We start from the raw sequence: 6,136 nt of genomic DNA on the forward strand, positions 1-6,136 counted from the left end.
AATTAATATTAAAATTATTAAGTTATATTATTCAAATTAAAAATAATTAGTACGTTCTAATCATTTATGTTTCGATCTTGGATCGATCCCGCTACAACGCGAAGCGTGACGTATTCCGCTCACGGTGTGCAGTGATACACGCGAGAAACTCGCGAGATCGATCGCGGTGGAAAACAAAAGGGACGGACGCACGCGAGGGGGTGGGTTATCGACTCACCTGAAACGCGAGGCAGGCGAACGTGAAGCCCAACATCAGGGCGAGCAGAGGCGCAATGAGGACGGAGAGGAGCACGTAGCAGCATCCTCTGGAGAGCCGGAAGCAGTGGCCGCTGAGCCGCCAAGCGCATTCGGGACTCCGGATCCCTTCCGGCTCGCCAATCAAGTCATCCCACATCACCTGCGTTCACGCCCGCGTAAAATTTAACGATCAATAATATTGACCACGCTTCGATCGTGCCGTTAAATTCGACACTGTGCGTGCTGTGATAAGCGCGGTCATTTGTCAAAGTATACACACTGTTAAAAATGTCCTGAAATTTAATTTACTTAGTTACATAAATTAAATTCAATTTTACGACACTAAATTAAATTTAATGTATCTGCAACTGGAAAGTATATTTGCGTACCTGTATATTAAATTTAGTGTACTTTTCATAAAATTTTGCGAAGTTCAGTACATTTTTTATTAAATTTTATGTAGATTTGTATGCAATTTAATGTAAGTAAACGTTAAATTTAGGTTACTTATAACTTTATTTTCATTAACAACATTAAATATGTTTAATGTACCTGCTTGAAATTTGCTTCCGTTACATGTAACCGAAGCAAATTTCTTTTTTTTTAACAGTGCACTATGTTAGAAATGTAACCACGAGCTTCCTTTACATGTAAATAAAGCTTGTGATTATGAACGAGATTAAAAGTAATGAACGATTTAAATGAAAATTAAGTTATAGTAGTTATTTAATGAGTTAAATGTAATGCATGTGCACATTAAATTTATGAAATTTAATGTACATTTAATAAAATTTTATAAAATTTTATAAAAAGTACATTAAATTTCATAAATTTTCGTAAAAAATACATTAAATTTCACGTACATGTATACAAATATATTTTTCAGTTATAAATACATTAAATATAATGGAAATTACGAAATTAAGTTCGAATTGTGTAACTTAAAAGTATATTAATTTCGTACAATTTTTAACAGTGTATGAGCAATGGCCACGTTAGTCAGCTTAAAGTCCCATTACTCTACGTCGTTGACCTTCAATTATTTTCACGGGAACGTGCATCATAGCTTTCAGCTTAGTTCAATGGAAAAGGAATCCGACAATTTAAAAAATTAAAGATGAGAGAAAGCGATTAGCCGCTTCCTCCAATGATTATGTAACAACGGTAGAAATTGCGGGACGTAATGCACTGAAAGAAAAGTGCTCTGTGACTGTACAGCGTAAAATAATAATAATTAGGAGCATTTTTATAATTATTTTATTACAATCTTATTAATAACAATTATATTTATAATTCGATGTACAATTACAATCACGAACATTTTTTTCCGAACATTCTTACAGCATAGATCTTTAAGGGACGTCCTGAGAACGTCCATATGTTCTCTGAACGTTTCCAGATCGTCTCTGGGTTAAAGTGTGCTGTGTAATAAGTGTATCATTTGAATTTGTGATACGTGCGCAGACAGAAAGTTTCGCTAAAGTATCCAAAAATTTAACTAGACCTAAAATTAACTTTGTTAGATCGAAATAATTATGCAGAACGCTCAAGCTAGTTGATAAAATATCAAATTTTTGTCTAGCATTGCTTGTTTGTTTGAGTGTTCTACATAATTATTTTAATGGTTCAATAAAATTATCTTCTGTATTTATTATTAGCAAAATTTTTAGATACACAGTAAGAAAGAAAATGTTAATTTTTTACATGTCCTAGGAGATCCACTCTAAATTATAAGTTAAAGTAACTCATTCGTCTTGTGTTATTTTTTTAACGAACTAATAATGTTAAATAATTGACACTTTACTAATAATGTTAAATACTTTACATTTATGTTTGTTATTTTGACTTCAAAGGTGATTTAAAACTAATATATAAAATAAGTAGAGTACATAGAAGAGTAGTTGCAGTAACTCGTAAGAAAATGTTAATAAAACATTTTTGTTCGTATATAATATAAATGAAAAAATTCTTAGATGTTAAATTAACTTTGAGATATACAGATTAATTGAAACAATTGTGTTAAAAACACTCAAAATAATATTCTATTTTTAATTATCATACGCAATTGTTAAGTTAGAAAAGTGACATGAATCTAACACATCAAAATGTTACAAAAATAATAACATACCAGTTGTATGTTAAATATTTTAAACAGAAAATGACAAAAATAATATTTCATGTTTCTAACAGTTCCTTTTGCCAACGTTATTTAATTAAACAATAATTTTCTGTTAAGTTGAAAAATAGTTTTTCCCTTAATTTTTTTAGATGTATCACTTTTGAAATAAGAGAACAATTGGCATTCCAAGAATGGATTTGAACACGGAGAAAACCCGCGAAACGCAAGATTGTCATAAGAGAACAATATTGCATATATTATATATTATAAATCATAGAATTTCAAATAATGTTGTAAAGAACATATCAGAGTCAAATAAAACATAAAAAATATATGTATACATATATGTCACAGAATTAAACAAAATTAGTACGTGGTCAACGTACTAAATTAGGACGAGAAGTCATTGTGATAACTTGTCTCATAAGAGTTTTTTATAACAAGGAAAAGGAAGGAAAAAATTTTTTATCAATTCTTTTTCAACTCATTTGACTGGGAATAATACTATTTTATTCTTTTTGCTTGTTGTATTGTCTTATAATTTAACTGAGAATTGTGTATAATTGACAAAAATTTATCTGCGATTTTTTATATACTTTTTTATATTTATTGACAAGGATCGACTAATACAATGAGATACTCGAATGTTCGGTGAGTGTGGAAAAGAAATTATTTCTTTTAGCATTCTTTCTCATAAATAAATAAAATATTACCTCGGTAGTCTAATCGCTCAGGACGCTCGTACAGTTTACAAGAAATGCTTGATGGTAGCATCAAATTATTAAACTGCTTGTCAATTTAATTCGCGATTACTAGAGTAGTTTTAATTGCGTTTATTTAGTCCGGAAAAACAATTCGGCGCGCAGTTAGAAAAAGACTACAATATGGTATTGTGGCGACTCGCCACTAGAGGTCCACGGGACTCACTCGGTTCGCGTAAGCGTCGCACCGCGCGAATTTCCTTTAAATAGAATATCATTCTGGATTCATTCCAGGCGTCTAAGGCAAGTCTCACACTACATCGCCTTACTGATGAGTATAGTAGTGTGGGACCAGAACGAAACGCTGCGGACGACTACAAAGCTTCGAGTCAGGCCTCCTTGGTGGACATTTCCACAGTATATATGCAAATATATATACATACAGTATATATTAGTAATTCAAGATTGAATTATTAAAAAGCAACGAAGATCCAGCTCCGACCGTAATAGGCAGTTAAATTCCTACTAGTGAAATTAATAAAATACTAAAACTGTTATAAAAATAAATAATATTTTTTAGCAAAATTGTTTTTTTAATTTATTTTACGTTGTATATATTGTAAAACGTTATAGTCAATTGATTATTATTAAAAATAAGAACGTGTGATACAACATTAGTCATAAATATAAAACACCCTTTTGATTTACTACATTTTTTTGGAAAAAGGCGGTAATAAAATCGAAAGGGAAACTAACAAAATGCAAAAACTTATAAAAATAAATATTATTTTTCAATAAAACTGTTTTTTAAATTTATTTTCAGTTAGATGTAGAACATCACTTTGTGGAGGTGCTTTATACTTTTGGTTAAGGATGTATTATATATAAGGTAAGTCCTTCTAGTTTATTGGAAAGACTTACTTTGAGTCCCTGAACGTTCAATACATTTTCCTCTGGCACGATTACGTTGTCCATTAGAATCATGCCGGTGATGGACGTTCTTAGAGAAAACTTCCCTTCAATCTTTAGGGTAGACAACCGATCTCCCGCAGCTTCTCTCTCGATGACGAACCCATGGATCTGACCGTCATCACATTTCGCCCATACTATCAACAAGTCGGCGACAGGCGAGTTTGTGATCCTAAACGAGATTCGACAGTCTGACTTTTGCGCTCAATCGTGAAAGAAACGATGGAAAGTACTAACCATGTTTTGCTGCCGTTCAATTTGTAGACCTTTTTATCCGAGTCGTAAATGGCTCTAGTCTCCATGGCTCCTGGGTCACTACCATGATTGGGCTCCGTCAAGCCAAAACAACCAATCTTTTCTCCGGAAACTGAAATACACTTTGAAAGCTATCGTCCACAACTCCAACGGTAATCGTCATTCAATCAATTTTACTAGCAAACTTATACAATTGTATTAATTAATCTAATTGTCGATCTAATTTTCATAAGTAATGTAAAAATTAAATATTTTATTTCCGCTTTGTTTCTTATAGTTATCGAAAATAAATAATTATATAAAATTCTAGAACCTGGTAATTTTTTAATACAATTTAGAATAATAGTCTTACACAATTTAGAATAGTTATTAATTATCTTGTATCTAAATAATCTATGATTTTCACAACAATAGAGAAATTTTTACTTATGTTGTTAGAGATAAAAGATTTATAATAATTTAATATTTACAACTTCAAATCGTTGATGACTATATGGTTTATATATAAAAGAACATATTAATTAGTCAGTCAAGCAAACAATATGTGAGGTATAATCTTCAACTATGATTGATCCTTCATCATGATAACTATTATTATTATTAATTCTACAATTATTATTATTTAATAATAATTACTAATTATATGTTTTCATTAAAGCTTGCGTTGTTTTTATGCTCCCCTTTTCAATAATATTAATTTATTCTCAAAGCTATTGTATTAATTACATACTAATTATACGATTTAGAAATTAGAGAACGTAATACTACTCTAGAATTCTATCCTAAGAAACGCTTGAACGCACCCATTTTAGGTAGAAATCGTTCTTTTTGAGCATCGCTGCCGAACATGTAGATCGCACCGATCGAAAGAGAGGATTGCACCGAGAACGCCGATCGATACCCGCTGTCGATTTTCTCAATTTCCCTGGCGAGGAGCCCGTAAGCCACTGAGGATACCCCGGCGCCACCATAGCCCTTCATGGTGCAGCCCAACACCCCGAGCTGTCCCATCTGCTTTACAATCTCCCGATCGAAGTGTTCCTTTCGATTCGTCTCGATCACGTTCGGCAGGAGCTGCTCCTGGAACGAAACTGATCCCTCATCAGGATTTCGTCCTGTGTCAATTGCGACTCTAGATCAAATGGATCCTCCCAATTGAAGGCGGCTGACCCACGAAATTCAATACAAATTTTCAATAAAAGATCGATCGAAATTATACGCTGTTTGAATTAATTTTTAAGATGACCCTGATGATAACTATATTAAAGTTTATGTATTCTAATTTAAAGTTGTGTAAAAGTGAAATGCAAATATTTTGAATTGTAAAATACATTTTTATTTAACAATACAATAAAATGTATTGACAATTTTACGGTTTAACTAATTTTTATATTTACATTAAACACATTTACGTCAATTTGTGTATGACAACTTTAATGTTTATCAATGCGCATACTGAGAATATTCAATCAAATTCATTATTAGAAAACAAGATTTCTTTTAAGTTTCTTTATTAGAAAACTGCCATCTTCAAAAAGTTAAAAAGTATTTTTCAGAAATCTTCATAAATTTAAATTAAAATTTTTTTAAACAATATGAGAAATACATTACGAATTTTTTTACCAGAAGATTGAATATTTTTTTACAAATTTCTTTTCTTACAACATTCGGTACAGACGTTATGTAATATTACAAGATACAAAGAACAGTCTATTATAAATGCTAATAAATATTTAAATGTCATATTTAAATAATATTTAAATGTCAAGGAACTAATTATGGATTTCGGATTGTAAATATTGGAGGATACAAACATGAAGAAGTTGTAATAACTGTAAAGCTATATTTTAATTGT

The 6,136-nt window shown here is 31.1% G+C and overlaps 1 pseudogene; it reads right to left on the bottom strand.

Annotated features, from left to right (window-relative positions):
- Positions 1-205: 205 nt before the first annotated feature.
- Positions 206-6,136, bottom strand: part of LOC108764889 (glutaryl-CoA dehydrogenase, mitochondrial-like) — a 6,580-nt pseudogene continuing 649 nt past the window's right edge.

The sequence above is a fragment of the Trachymyrmex cornetzi genome, unplaced genomic scaffold (genome assembly GCF_001594075.2).
Source record: "Trachymyrmex cornetzi isolate Tcor2-1 unplaced genomic scaffold, Tcor1.1 scaffold1160, whole genome shotgun sequence".
NCBI lineage: Eukaryota > Metazoa > Arthropoda > Insecta > Hymenoptera > Formicidae > Trachymyrmex > Trachymyrmex cornetzi.